Source organism: Apodemus sylvaticus, chromosome 1 (genome assembly GCF_947179515.1).
Source record: "Apodemus sylvaticus chromosome 1, mApoSyl1.1, whole genome shotgun sequence".
In the NCBI taxonomy this organism is placed as follows: Eukaryota; Metazoa; Chordata; class Mammalia; order Rodentia; family Muridae; genus Apodemus; species Apodemus sylvaticus.
In genome coordinates, this window is record NC_067472.1 from 210082194 (window position 1) to 210098692 (window position 16499).

At 40.0% G+C, this 16499-nt stretch overlaps 1 protein-coding gene and 1 pseudogene across 1 annotated transcript in view; both read right to left on the minus strand.

The window, feature by feature from the left end:
* Nucleotides 1-16499, minus strand: part of LOC127676343 (zinc finger protein 551-like) — a 174599-nt gene that overhangs the window by 65570 nt on the left and 92530 nt on the right. The gene's annotated exons all lie outside the window — the stretch shown is intronic.
* Nucleotides 3973-4926, minus strand: LOC127674872 (vomeronasal type-1 receptor 4-like; annotated as a pseudogene).

The following is a 16499-nucleotide window of genomic DNA, read 5'->3' on the forward strand; positions in this document are numbered from 1 at the left end:
ACCTTCAATTAATTTAGAAAGTTTTTATATCTACCATTTTATCTGTAAAATTTTCCATGAAATAGTCAATTTTAACATCTTTGTCTATATATTTCTTGAATTTTGTGAGAAATATTTTCCATCTAAATCTTCAATTTTATTTGAAAAGGTTTATAATTCCACCTTCAATCAACTTAGAATTATCTTTATGCCTATCATTTTATCTGTATAATTTCTATGAATATCTTTAATTTTAACATGTTTTTCCATTTATTTCTTCAATTTTATCAGAAATATTTTCCATGTAAATCTCCAAGTTTATCAGAAAATACTTATAATTCCACTTTCAATCAACTTAGGAATACTTTTATACCTACCATTATTTTATCGATATAAAGCTTTCCGTGATAATCTTCAATTCTAACATGCTTTTCTACATTTTTCTACAATTTCATCAGAAATATTTTCCATGCAAATTTTCAATTCTATCATAAAATGTTTCTATTCCATCAATTAATTTAGAAATGTTTTACATGTCTAACACTTTACTCTTTCATTTTCCATGAAAATTGTCAATTTTAATGTGTTTATCTGAAATATTTTCCATGTAAGTCTTTAATTTTATCACAAAGTGTTTTTATTTCCCTTTTCAATAAAAAAAAAGAAAAATGCAAATCGACCCATCCTTATCCCTTTGTACAAAGCTCAAGTCCAAGTAGATCAAGGACCTCCACATAAAACCAGATACACTAAAGCTTATAGAGGAGAAAGTGGGGAAGAACCTTGAACACATAGGCACAGGGGAAATTTTCCTAAATAAAACACCAATGGCTTATGCTCTAAGAATATGAATCAAGAAGTGGAACCTCATAAAACTGAAAAGCTTCTATAAGGCAAAGGTCAGTAGGACAAAATAGCAAGGAATTGATTGGGAAAAGATCTTTACCAATTCTACATCTGATAGAGGACTAATATACAATATATACAAAAAACTCAAGAAGTTAGTCTCCAGAGGGTCAAATAACCCTGTTAAAATGTGGAGTACAGAGCTAAACAGGGAATTTTCAACTGAGGAAACTCGAATGGCTCTGAAGCACCTAAAGAAATTTTCAGCATAATTAGTTATCAAGGAAATGCAAATCAATACAATCCTGAGATTCCACCTGACACCAGTCAGAATGGCTAAGATGAAAAACCCAGGAAACAGCAGATGCTGAAGAGGATGTGGTGAGAGAGAAACAGTTCTCCATTGCTGGTGAGCTTGCAAGCTGGTAAAACCGATCTGGAAATCAGTTTGGCATTTCCTCAGAAAATTGGACATAGTACTACCTGAGGACCCAGCTATACCACTCCTGGGCTTATACCCAGAAGATGCTCCAACATGTAATAAGGACACATGCTCCACTATGTTCATAGCAGCCCTATTTATAATAGCCAGAAGCTGGAAAGAACCCAGATGTGCCTCAACAGAATAATGCATACAGAAATTGTGGTATATATACACAATGGAGTACTATTTAGCTATTTAAAAATGAATTCATGAAATTCTTAGGCAAATGAATGGAACTAGAAAGTGTCATCCTAAGTGAGTAACCCAATCACAAAAGAATACATATGATATGCACTCACTGGTAAGTGGATATTAGCCCAAAAGCTTCAAATAAACAAATTACAATTCACAGACCACAGGAAGCTCAAGAAGAAGGAAGATCAAAGTGGGGGTGCTTTGGTTCCTCAGAGTAAAGGAGCAAAATATTCACTGGAACAACTATGAAGAAAAAGTGTGGAGCAGAAAGTGAAGGAAAGGCCACCCAGAGACTGTCCTACCTATGGATTCATCCTATAAAGTCACCAAACCAGAAAGCTACTATAGATAACAAGAAGTGAGTATCGAAGGAACCTGTTATGGTTGTCTTTTGGAGGCCCTGCCAGAGCCTTACAGATATAGAGGCAGATACTAGCAACCAACCATTGAACACACAATGGAAGAGTTGGAGGGCATACTGGAAGATTTGGGGGGGTTGCACCCCCGTTGGAAGAACTACGACGTCTGCCAACCAGATGCACCATGGCCCCCAGGGACTAAGCCACCAACCAAGGGGTAGACATGGTTCCAGCCAAAAGAGTGCCAGAGGAATGCTTTGTCAGGCATCAGTGGGAGGAGAGGTCCTTGGTCCTGTGAAGGCTCAATAGAGGCCCCTGAGTGGGTTGGGTGGAGGAGCATATTCTTAGAGGCAGGGTGTGGGATGATGGATTGGGAGTTTTCAGGGAGGGGGGAAATGAGAAGGGATATAACCTTTAAAATGCAAATAAAGAATAAATTCAATAAAAAAAATAAAAAAAAGAAGAGACCAGCATCACTGAAGTGAAATCTTCTGAGAAGTGTTTTCTGAGAGCACAAAGGCTGTGTTCCAAAGATAGCCATGGTTGTACTTTGTGCTGTGACTGGACTCAGTGCTGTGTAAGAGTCACCCAGATGGTACTGGATTTGAAGGCATGAAGGGGTCATGAAGAGCAGTTGAGTCTCGGTACTGTGTGAGGTAGTGGAAGGCCATTGGTGAAGGTGCAACCTCAGTTGCAATTGATGGTCCAGGACTGAAGGGTCATGCATAGGAGTTGAGGCTTGTCAACATGAAGAGAGCCTATGAGAGGCTATTAGTGAAGCCTAGTTACAGAGGAAGATAGCAGCGTTTTTGAGTTGTCAGTGCCATGAGATGACCACCAAGAACAGCAGCAGCAGTGGAATACAGGCAGCTGGAGCCTAGAAGACAAGGTGTGTGCTACAAAGGGCAGAGCTGGAGAAGTGACCCAAGCCCTTGGAGGAGCCCAGAAGATCATGAATTGGATCCCAGATATTGAACCACTGGAGTTTGAGTTTTGCTTTGTGATGTGCCCTGATATTTTCCCTCTTGAAGGAAGAAAGTATTTTAGTAGAGCCCACAGTTAAGAGACTTTGAATTTTTAAAAGACTTTGAATTTTAAAAGATATTGGGCATTTTTAAGGGATTGAACTTTTAATATGTAAAGACTATGGGACTTTTGAAGTTATTTAGATATTGGGGATGAATAAGAAAGTACATGTTGAGGCTTAATGGTAATGTGTTTATGTGTCAAGTTGACAAGGGGTCAATTGTACTGGATGGTTTTATGTGTCAACTTGACACAGGCTGGAGTTATAATAGAGAATGGAGCTTTAGTTGGGGAAGTGTCTCCATGAGATCCATTTGTGGGGCATTTTCTCAATTAGTGATTCAGTGGGGAGGGTCCCTTGTGGGTGGCACCACCTCTGGGCTGGTGCTCTTGGGTTCTATAAGAGAGCAGGCTGACCAAGCCATGGGAAGCAAGCCAGTAAGAAACATCCATCCATGGCCTTTGCATCAGCTCCTGCTTCCTGACCTGCTTGAGTTTCAGTCCTGACTTGCTTTAGTGATAAAGAGCAGCATGGAAGTGTAAGCTGAATAAACCCTTTCCTCCCCAACTTGCTTCTTGGTCATGATGTTTGTACAGGAATAGAAACCCTGACTAAGACAACAAGTAAAATAAATACTTCTCTAAGTGTCAACATAAAAAAAAAATCTTTGAAAAATCTATCCTCTATCTATCTATCTATCTATCTATCTATCTATCTATCTATCTATCTATCTATCTATTTTTATCTATTTATCTTTGTGTGTACAGGTTTGAGTGTCTGCTCGTGTGTACAAAATTTATGTGTATATTTATGATGGTATTTATGTGGAGCTTAACAAGATGAGTTTTTATTTTATAAGCTCTAAAGTATTATAATTTCAAAGGACAGTAAATATGAAAGTTGTTGAATGGTGTGGATGCACTTTTATTGATAAAAATATTAAAATCTAAAATTTGAAAATGTACAACTTGTGACAATTATAACTGGGACCATACCAAGGACTCAAGAGCCACACAGCTTCCAAGATAACACAAAAATCACTAGAAAGATATATTTGTTTAAAAAAACATCTGGGCATCATATCAGGCACCAACTGTTTTTTGAAAATAGGTAATTTTCAGTATTGGTAGGAAAGAAGTACTCTGTGAAAGAATTTTATTAGTGTTCATCAGTAGAAATGGACAGAGTGTAGGGTAAAATAATGCCACGATTGCGATCATTGCCCCCAAACTTAGCATTCTTTCATGTGTATAAAACTTATCATAAAGAGTGGCAAAGTTGTTCAACAAATCAAAGAACACAAAGCTGTTTACAAGCAACAGGATTGTGTGAGGAGCTTTGCGTTCAGGAGATGACTTGGAGGAGAGGCTTGGGTTGCCAAGATGCTGGGCTCTCTTGCGGTACTTGTAGAGGAGGGTCACCATGTAGAGGTTGGTCCATACCGTGATGGCCAGAAAGAGCAGGTCACTTGTTATGAAAATACTCAGGAATAATCTTGGGTTTGGGTACTTGGGTGGAAGACTTACACAGTAAACATGAGAATAACCATAATCAATATCAGTGTAATTAGTTTTTGCTATCATGGTCTTAATGAGGTGCATGTATATGACTATGTTCACAAGCCAGGAAAACAGGAAGGAGCAAAAGGTCCACTTACAGAGTCTAGGATTAATCCATGCCCACTTAGAATTACTGGGAGTGATGGTCATGGCTTATAATGTGCTTAGGATAAAAGTGGTAGAGATGGACATAGACCTGGTGACTCTGTAGACATACTCAACTGCCTTACAGCCAGCATCATCCAGAAAATTGGGCACTCCAAAGGATGACGTGATATATGGTATAATAGAGAATATGATTGTCAATATATTGACTATCATCAGGTGCATGAAAATGGGATCAATGGGTCTGTTAAAGCAAGCTTTGACCAAGAATTTGTACACATACAGCATGAAAAGCAATGAGTTCCCTATGATACCCACACAGAACTCAGATAAGAAGGAAACCCCTAAGAGGATGTTGCTTGGAAACAACATCCCAGTCAGGCCTTCAGAGAAAATGAATCAGATTGATGTATAAAGCTAGTTACATACTGAGGTTTGTGGGAAAGTATACTAACAGACACATCAGGAGGAGAGAAGTTTAGAAAAATGTCCAACTCCCTAGTATTTCAGGTCCAGATGCTATACTTCTGGGAACTGCATTTCAGGGAGTCTCGAGAGCCTCAAAAGATAGAAAGTATTGAAGCAGGTGGGCTCAAAGCAAAAATCTTCTGAGTGCTATTATATTAAGAAGCAGCATGCTAATGACCTGGAAGGCAAACTTGCATGTTATAAAGAGCTTTTATTCACTAGTCACAGCATATAATTTTTTAAAGAATTATTTTTGTCTTTTATGTATACGAGTGCACTGTAGCTATCTTCAGACACACCAGAAGAGGGCATCAGTTCCCATTACAGATGGTTGTGAGCCACCAAGTGGTTGCTGGGGATTGAACTCAGGACCTCTGAAAGAACATCTAGTGCTCTTAATTGCTGAGCCATCTCTCTAGCCCACACTATATATTTTTAAAGTCCCATTTGAAAGTTCTAATCTTTCCCAAGTAGACAGTAACATACATATCTGAACACTTTTGGAGAGTCATACTCTTAAACACTTCCAAGGTATTTATTTTTGATTTCACAACAGGGACGAGAGATGGTTCTGGGGTTAAGAGCACCAGCTGCTCTTCCAGAGAACCCAGAGCAGAGTCCAGCACTCACGTGAAAGCTAACAACTGTGAGCACATTTCCAGGGGATCTGGAGCCTTCCTCCTGCCTCTGTGGCACCAACGTGCACACACTGCACAAACATATTTCAATGTTAAAAACAATTCTCAATGAAAGATGTTTTCACTTGGGATTTGTTTCTGAGCCCAACCTTTGGGTTATTCTGGGGTCCCAATCCCTGTGTAGAGCTTCTATTATTAATAACACAGAGACAAGTTGCTACTATGAAAGGCCCAGTGTTGAGCACATTCTTGGAGAAATTTTTTTCTATCACTCTTTTATTATTTGTAGGGGAATTAACAGAATTGCAGATCATTGTGTTCTGTGGAATAAAGCAGTCTCACACAGATAAACATTACACATATGTGGAATCTGGAGGAGAAATTCACAAACCCAATAGGGAGACTTAGCCATGTGTGAGAAATGGAAGTGGTAGAGTGATACAGCAGGGAATTATGGGCAAATGTCGTAAAAGTCATGCTTGTACATGTAATCACATTCATAATACAATATACAGATAGGACGTGTATCTGTGAATAAGACCTCATAAAGATTCAATGAATCATCAACAACAACAACAACAACAATAACAACAACAGCAAACCCGAAATTGGACTAAATACACTAAATGCATATGGTTTTCTATTATTATTTCAAATATGTCATAAATCATGACCAAAGCATTACATTTCAGTTACCTAATAGTATATCCATAATTTAACAAAAACACAAACATATCAGAGGTAATTGATGGGTAAAGTGTAAACACTAATGAGCATGTAGCTCCAGTGTTCAAAGGAACATTACAGATGTACTTTACTGCACTGCATATGCCAAACGAGATTTAACTCTAATGAAAGTGGAGGTAGTTTAGGTGGAAACACAAGGACAAAGGGCATGGGGAGATGTCTTCAACAGCTGCAAATATAAATAAATAAATAAATAAATGTAGCAAAACAGTGAAAATATTATGAACTAAAGACAACGATTGGTAAGAAACACAAGAAAGGTACAATTTAATTACTTAGAAAGAAAAATAGAAAAAAAAAAGTAATGTGAAGAAAAAATTCCAAAATCTAAGACAGGACAGACTGGGGAAGAGGATCAGTGTGAAACTTTCTCTGGCTCTGAGTTCTGGGCACTGGGAGCCCTTCAGGGCAGTGTGAATCCCACTGATAGGATGTGTCTCAGAAAGCCTGGCTAGAAGGAGACACAGCTAAATCAAGGACAGGATGACAGGACTCTTCCTCCCAGTGGACCTGGACCATCTTGTCACCCATGGGGGTCAATGAACTTGTTTACTGCACATTACTTAGATGTACCCAGAGGAAAACATCTCTCTCCCAGATAACTTTAACACGTAAGAGTGTAAAATCTATTTCTGAAGCTGTGCGTTTTCCCAAGATGAACCATATCAAAAAGTAAACTGGAGGAGTGAGGAAGTCATTAAAAGTTTTAAGACAGTGGTGAGACTTATCACAGCTGTTAAAAACAAAAGCTGACCTCCAAGCAAGGCCACAAGGAATGCTCTAACTGTTCCACTGGAGACCACTGTGCCTTCCTCTCTAAAGGTTTTAAGGTTCCATAGAGGATACGACACTGTGCTTGGAGTTTTATTTTGGTCATATAGTATATGGATTAGTCATGGTTGTATTACATCTGTGCTCAAAAAATAGAGTTTGACTCTAAGATTGTTCAGTTTTGTGAAACACGCACTAGTCACTCTGCCTTCCAAGTATTTATGCTTATACCCATAGGCAAGTCTCAGTCCAGCCCAGATCACAGAAATTTATCAGAGGTCGATGTTTAATACAGAGATTCACAAGTGTTCAAAGTGCTTAGAATAACTGACCATTAAGTCTGGATCCTAAGCATAACATCTATTATATCTTCTTCAAGACCCAGAAACACTGGGAGGAGGGTGCAAAGATTGTATGGTCCAAAGGAACAATGTCATAAAATGCTGTCTCCTGGTTATGACATGGCTGTGACAACCATGAACTATAGTGGTGTTCAACTACTCAAGACCTGAATACAAAAAAAAAAAAAAAGACAGCAAAAGAGAAGGGGTGGCTGGGTGTAGTGGGTCGCTTTATTCCCAGTATTTGAGAGGCAGAGGCAGAGGCAGGGGCATGGACAGGGGCAGGGGCAGGGACAGGGATAGGGACAGGGGCAGGCAGGGGCAGGGGTGGGACAGGGGCAGAAACAGAGAACTCTCTAAGTTCAAAGTCATACTGTTCTATAACAGCAAGTTGAAGGCCAGCCAATGCTGCAGTGAGACTCTGATTCAGGGGGAAAAAGGGGGGAATAAAAATGGGGTCAATGGGGATGAGAAGGGAATTAGAGAAGGCAGTAGGAAGTATACAAACACAATGATGATATATATGACAGAAAGTCAGGAAAAAAAACAAAATTACAGCTGGGTGGTGGTGACTCACACCTTTAATCCCAGTATTCCAAGGGCAGAGGCAGATGAATGTCTGAAGCTAGCCTGGTCTACATTATGTTCCAGGACTGCCAGGGCTACACAGAGAAACCCTGTCTTGAAAAGACAAAACAAGCAAAGAGTGACCCCACCTCATAAAAGCTTACACGCTTCAGGTTCATCACCAAGCCTTTTTTTTTTTTTTTTTTTTTTTTTGAGTCAGAGTTTCTCTGTGGAGTCCTGGATGTCAAGCCTTGAGCTCACTCTGTATACCAGGATGGACTTGGACTCCAACTCACTTCCTGCCTCTCTGCCTCTTCCTCCTAAGTGCTGGAGTTCAAGTTGTACACCATCACACCTGACTGCATCATTAAATTATTAATTTATTATTTCTCAAAATAGGTTTTGAACAAAGAAAAGACACATTCTCAAACAATGTCAGAAAAGGTCCACTCCGGCAGATATGGTAGAGACCACTCTGTTCTCACACCCATTTTTCCTTGAGTAATCACCTTGGTGAGCTTTGAGCACCTCGCACAGGTGCCTTCTCCAAGTGACCACACCTTATCAGGGACGGTCTTTTGCTTTTATGGCAAGGACAGCTTTGATTCTCAGCAGGATCCCAAACTCTATCCTGGTTTATATAGATCTCTGCTGACGTTTAGGGATCACAGAAATGCTTTTCTGGGTTAGGGAGTGGGTATAGGACACTGGGGACTAGGTGAGGATGTCTTGAACCTGGTGCACCACAGCTCCATACAATCCTCCACTCCTTTGACTGTGGTTCCATTTTTGCCTCTTCCCCTTGGATTTCCGGGTGCTCGCTGCTGCACACCAAGTGGGGAAAGATGGAGAGGAGCTGAGTTCTGGGGTCCGAGTCTTTTTTACACATCAGGAAAGAAAGGGTGAAAGTCTGGAATAAATGCTGGGGTCAGGTTGGGGGATGGAAGGTGGAGGCAATGTGTGTGGGGTTGGGGATGTCCATGTTACAGCTTTCAGAAACAGCTCTCTTAGACCATAGTCACCAAACAGCTTGTGCTCTTTATTAGGGGTGAACAAGGACTTTATAATCCTTGGAAAGTGGGAAGGGGTCCTTTTTAGGGTGGAGTTTCATTCGCTGAGGTTGAGGGTTCTGTGAATTCCTCATTTTCATGGAGAGGCTTTCCAGGAAGTTGAACTTGTAATTTTGCCAAGGATTATATGACATTCCTTAGGAAGAGTGTGGGGGTTGGGATTTCCTGTAAGGTAGAGAGGAGGAAGCCCTGCAGGGAAAGGGAGTCCTCCGCTTTGTGCTGAGCTCAGGGGAGCTATCTGGACAGGTTAGCTTCAACCTTAACTAGCAACACTCGATCTGTTGCAAATGCAGCCCTTAAAGCTGCACGTGAAGGTCATATGAACCCACGTCTCTACCTCATCTATCCTGCCTCTCCCCAGGCCACTGGGAGAGCCTTCACCACCAGCAACTCCACCTTGTTCCCGGTCACATTAGCACTCTTTGCAATTCCTTCCAAAGAGAATGTTCATGTTCATCTACTTACCTGCATCTTTAAAAAAATTCACTCATCAGTGTGTGAAGAACTAATTAGATTCTATTTCCTAGCTTTTGTGAATAGAGTGTATTGTTAAAATTGCATTAATTTCCCCCCCCCCAATCTTGAATCTTTCTCAGTTGTATAAAACCAGTAACTAGTGACAAAGTTATTCATTTGTTAAAAGAACCCAGCAACAGCCTGCTGGGTGTGGCTTATGTCCAGTAGACAGCTGGAGGAGAGGCATGAGAGAGACTTCTCATCAGTATTTTAAGAGATAATCCTCATGGTGGGACAAGTGGCTCAGCAGTTAAGAGCACTTGTTGCTTGTGCATTGGATATGATTCACTACTTAGCACTCACAATATCTTGTTCACAATCATCTGTAATTCAAGTTACAGGAGGACCTTGCTCCCTCTTCTGGCTTCTGTAGGTACAGCACACATGTGGTAAAGGTAAACCGCTAAAACAAGTTATGTCTAAAAATGGATATGCTGGATTGCTGTAAAACCAATCTTCCTGGTTTCACAATAAATATTAGAACGTCCATGACCAGCACAAGTGGAGTTGTTTTTGGGTCTGTGTGTTCATGTGCACATTCATGCATGGGCATGGGGGAGCCAGAAATCAATTCTTGGAATCTTTCCTCAAAATCCCGATTTTTAAAAACCTAACATTTGGCCTTCCGGTTTCTGTCTCTGGCTCGGGACCATCCTCTGCCACAGTGCACCCATATCCAAGTGGTGAAGGGAGGTACCTGATCACCCAGGAGTGTGGAGAGACCAGATAGCACAGGCAGAACATCCCCTGCTGCTCAGAGTAAACAGCTGGAAACCCTGAGGTCACAAGAGCCTAGGAGCAGCCTGGAACAGGAGTCTTCTGATTTCCCTCCACAATCAGAGCTGATCAAGGGCCACAGAGCTACATACAAAAATACCACCACAAGAGAGCTGTTCCTCCAGGAGTACCTACATACCTGTGCACACAGAGAACAGGTCTCCCAGGAGCACAGAAAAAGAAGTTTTCAGGACAGATAAGCCACAGTAAGAGACAGCAACACCAGCTAACACCAGAGATAACCAGATGGCAAAACACAAATGCAAGTATATTACCAACAGAAACCAAGGCAACATGGTACCATGTGAACCAAGTTCTCCAAAAACAGCAAGTTCTGGATACCCTAAAACACCAGAAAAGCAAGATCTGGATTTAAAATCACACCTCATGATGCTGATAGAGGACTTCAAGAAAGACATAAATAACTTCCTTAAAGAAATACAGGAGAGGGCTGGAGAGGTGTCTCAGTGGTTAAGAGCATGCACTGCTCTTCTGAAGGTCCTGAGTTCAAATCCTAGCAACCATAGACTTCCCACCAGAGACAATGAAAGCTAGAAGATCCTTGGCAGATCTCATACAGACCCTAAGAGCACACAAATGCCAACCCAGACTACTATACCCAGCAAAACTCTCAATCACCATAGATGGAGAAACCAAGATATTCCAAGATAAAACCAAATTTACACAATATCTTTCCAGAAATCCAGCCCTACAAACACTAATAAATGGAAAACTCCAATACAAGGAGGGGAAACTACACCCTAAAAAAAGCAAGAAAGTAATCTTCTTTCAACTAACCCAAAAGAAGAAAATCATACAAAGATAAAAATAATATCAAAAATAACAAGAAACAACTATCATTATTCCTTAATATCTTTTAACATCAATAGACTCAATTCCACAATAAAAAGATATAAACTAACAGACAGGATACATGAAGAAGACCCAACATTCTGCTGCATACAGGAATGGTGCATGTCACGTCAGTAACAAAGACACTAACTACCTCAAAGTACAAGGCTAGAAAACAATTTTCCAAGCAAATGGTCCCAGAAAACAAGCTGTAGTAGCCATTCTAGTATTGTATAGAATGGACTTTCAACTAAAAGTCACCAAAAAAAGGAAGGACACTTCATATACATTAAAGAAAAAAATCTATCAAGAACAAGTCTCAATTCTGAACATCTATGCTCCAAATGCAAGGGCACCCACATTTATAAAAGAAACGTTACTAAAGCTCAAAGCACACATTGCACCTCTCCCAATAATTGTGGGTGATTTCAACACACAGCTCTCATCAATGGACAGATTAGGGAAACATAAACTAAAGAGAGACACAGTGAAACTACTAAAAAGTAAAGTAGTAAAAGTAGTTATGGACCAAATGGATTTAACAGATATGTATAGAACATTTCATTCTAAATCAAAAGAATATAACTTCTTCTCAGGATCTCATGGTACCTCCAAAATTGACCATATAATTGGTAACAAAACAGGCATAAACAGATAAAAGAAGATTGAAATAATCCCATGCCTCCTATCAGATCACTACAGATTAAGGGTGGTCTTCAATAGCAAAAAAAAAAAAAAACCAGAGAGTCCACAAACACATGGAAGCTGAACAATGCTTTACTCAAGGAAGAAATAAGGAAAGAAATCAAAGACTTTATAGAATTTAATGAAAACTAAGGCACAACATACCCAAACTTATGGGACACAATGAAAGCTAAGAGGAAAACTCATAGCTCCGAGAGCCTCCAAAAAGAAACTAGAGAGAGTATACACAAGCATCCCAACAGCACACATGAAATCTCTATCACAGAAAGAAACTAATACACCCAAGAAGAGTAGGAGACAGGAAATCATCAAACGCAGGGCTGAAATCAACCAAGTAGAAACAAAAAGAACTAGACAAGGAATCAACAAATCCAGCAGCTGGTTCTTTGAGAGAATCAACAAGATAGATGAACCCTTAGCCAGACTAACTAGAGAGCACAGAGACAGTATCCAAATTTACAAAATTAGAAATGAAAAGAGAGACAAAACAACTTAAACTGAGGAATTTAAAAAAAAATCATCAGATCCTACCACAAAAGCCAATACTCAATCCAACTGGAAAATCTGGATGAAATGGACAATTTTCTAGTCAGATACCAAATACCAAAGTTAAATCAAGATCAGATACACCGTCTAAATAGTCTCATTAACCCTAAAGAAATAGGAACAGTCATTGAAAGTCTCTCAACCAAAAAGAGCACAGGACCAGATGGTTTTAGTGCAGAATTCTATCAGACCTTCAAAGAAGACCTAACACCAATATTCTTCAAACTATTCCACAAAATAGAAACAGAAGGATCACTACGCATCTCATCTCTACCCATCTATCACAATTCCACTTATACCAAAACCACACAAAGATCCAACACAGAAAGAGAACTTCAGACCAATTTCCCTTATGAATATTGATGTAAAAATCAAGAACACATCAAAATGATCATTCACCACAATCAAGTAGGCTTTATCCCAGGGATGCAGAGATGGTTCAATACGAGGAAATCCATCAATGTAATTCACTACATAAACAAACTCAACAACAACAACAAAAACACATGGTCATTTCATTAGATGGCTGAAAAGCATTTGACAAAATTCAGCATCGTTTCATGTTAAAACTCTTGGAAAGATCAGGAATTCAAGGCCCATATCTAAACATAGTAAAAGCAATATACAGTAAGCCAGTAGCCAACATCAAACTAAATGAAGAGAAACTTGAAGCAATCCCACTGAAATTAGGTACTAGACAAGGCTGTCCTCTCTCTTAATATCTTTTCAATATAGTACTTGAAATTCGAGCCAGAGCAATTAGATAACAAAAGGCCGTCAAATGATACAAATTGGAAAGGAAGGAGTCAAAATATCACTACTTGCAGATTATATGATAGTATACTTAAGCAACCCAAAAATTCCACCAGAGAAATCCTACAGCTGATAAACAACTTCAGCAAAGTGTCCAGATATAAAATTAACTTAAACAATTCAGTAGCCTTCTTATATTCAAAGGATAAACAAGCTGAGAAAGAAATGAGGGAAATGACAACCTTCACAATAATCACAAACAATATAAAATATCTTCCTGTTACTCTAACCAAACAAGTGAAAGATCTATATGATAAGAACTTAAAGTCTCTGAAGAAAGGAATCAATGGAGACCTCAGAAGATGGAAAGAACTCCCATGCTCATGGATTGGCAGGATTAATATAGTAAAAATGGCCATCTTGCCAAAAGCAATCTACAGATTCAATGCAATCTCCAGCAAAATTCCAACTCAATTATGCATAGAGTTAGAAAAAGCAATTCTCATATTCCTCAGGATTAACAAAAAGCACAGGAGAGCAAAAACTATTCTCAACAATAAAAGAACTTCTAGGGGAATCAGTATCCCAGACCTCAAGCAGTTCTAAGAGCAATAGTGTTAAAAACTGCATGGTATTGGTACAGTGACTGGAAGGTAGGTCAATGGAATAGAACTGAAGACCCAGAAATGAACCCACACACCTATGGACATTTGATCTTTGACAAAGGAACTAAAAATTTCCAGTAAAAAAGGTAGCCTTTTCAACAAATGGTGCTGGTTCAACCAGTGGTCAGCACGTAAAAGAATGCAAATCAATCCAGTCTTATCTCCTTGTATAAAGCTCAAGTACAAGTGGATCAAGGATCTCCACATAAGACCAGACACACTGAAACTAATAAAAAAGAAACTGGGAAGAGCCTTGAACACATAGGCACAGGGGAAATTTTCCTAAACAGAACACCAATAGCTTATGCTCTAATATCAAGATTAACAAATGGGACCTCATAAAATTACAAAATTTCTTTTTTTTAATTTCTTTTTTTCAAAATTTCTATAAGGCAAAGGACATTGTAAATATGACAAAACAGCAAACAACACACTGGAAAAGACATTTACCAACCCTACATCTGACAGAGGGCTAATATTCAATATATACAAGGAACTCAAGAAATTAGACTCCAGAGAACCAAATAACCATATTAGAAATGGGGTACAGAGCTAAACAAAGAATTTTCAACTGAGGATTATCAAATGGTTGAGAATCACCTAAAGAAAAGTTCAACATCCTTAGTCATCATGGAAATGCAAATAAAACGACCCTGAGATTACACCTCACACCAGTCAGAATCCATAAGATCAAAAACTCAGGAAACAGCAGGTGCTGGCGAGGATGTGGAGAAAAAGAAACACTCCTCCACTCCTGGTGGGATTGCAAGCTGGTACAACCACTCTGGAAATCAGTTTGGTGGTTTCTTAAAAAGTAGGTCATCATACTACTGGAGGACCCTGCTATACCACTCCTGGGTATGTACCCAGAGGATTCTCCAGCCTGTAATAAGGACACATGCTCCACTATGTTCATAGCAACCTTATTTATAATAGCCAGAAGCTAGAAACAGCCCAGATGTCCCTCAACAGAGGAGTGGATACAGAAAATGTGGTATATTTACACAATGTAATACTACTCCACTATTAAAAACAATTAATTCATGAAATTCTTAGGCAAATGTGTGCAACTGGAAAATATCATCCTGAGTGAGGTAACCCAATCACAAAAGAACACACATGGTATGCACTCACTGATAAGTGGATATTAACCCAGAATCTTGGAATATCCAAGACACAACTCACAGACAAAATGAATCTCAAAAATATGGAAGAACAAAGTATGGATACTCTGGTCCTTCTTAGAAGGGGGAACAAAATACCTACAGGAGGAGATACAGTGTGAAGCAGAGTCTGAGGGAAAGACCATCCAGAGACTGCCCCACCTAGAGATCCACCCCATATACAGTTACAAAACCCAGACACTATTGTGGATGCCAACAAGTACTTGCTGACCAGAGCCTGATATAGCTGTCACCTGGGAGGCTCTGCTAGTGCATGACAAATACAGAGGAGGACACTCTCAGCCAGCCATTGACCTGAGCACAGTGTCCCCAATGGAAGAGCTAGAGAAAGGACCCAAGGAGCTGAATGGGTTTGCAGCACCATAGGAGGAATAATAATGTGTGCTACCCAGTACTCCCAGAGCTCCCAGGAACTAAACCATCAACCAAAGGGTACACATGGAGGGACCTGTGGCTTCATAGGCATCAGAGGATGACCTTGTTGGGCATCAAAGGGAGGAGAGGCCCTTGGTCCTGAGAAGGCTGGATGCAGCAGTGTAGGGTAATACCAGGACAGGGAAGCGGGAGTAGGTTAATTGGTGAAGAGGGGGAGGGGGGATTGCTTAGAGGATTTTCTGGGGGGAACCAGGAAATGGGACAAATTTTGACATGTAAATAAAGAATATATCTAATAAAAATATAAAAATAATCGAAAACTAAAAATAAATAAATTTAAAAGGGAGAGTAAAAATAATAATATTTATAGATATTTTTTATTTATTCCATTTGTCATCTCAAATGATATCCCACTTTCAGGTTACCCCTCACAAACTTCCCATCCCACAACCTCCCTCTCCTTCTTCCTTTTTGCTTCTATGAGGCTGCTCCCCTACCCACTCTCCCTCTCCGGCCATACACTGCCAGCATCCCCTAAACTGGAGCATCAAACCTCCACAGAACTAAGGCTGCTCCTCACATTGATGTCAGACAAGAACTTTCTCTGCTACCTATGTCTCTGGAACCATGGATCCCTCCCTGTACACTCCTTGGTTGGTGGTCTAATCCCTGGGAGCACAGGGTGGTCCGGCCAGCTGATATTGTTCTTTCTATGGGATTGCAATCTCCCCTCAGTTCCTCTGGTCCTTCTACTAGCTCCCCCCCCACCAGGGTCCCTGAGCTCAGTCTGATGGTTGGCTCCAAGCATCCTAATCTGTATTGGTTAGTTTCTGGCTAAACCTCTCAAGGAACAGCCGTGCCAGATTCCTGTCAGCAAGTGCCTCCTGGCAATGGCAACAGTATAAAGTTTGGTGTCTGCAGAGAGGACGGATGTCCAGGTGGGGCAGTCCTCAGATGGCCCATACCTCAG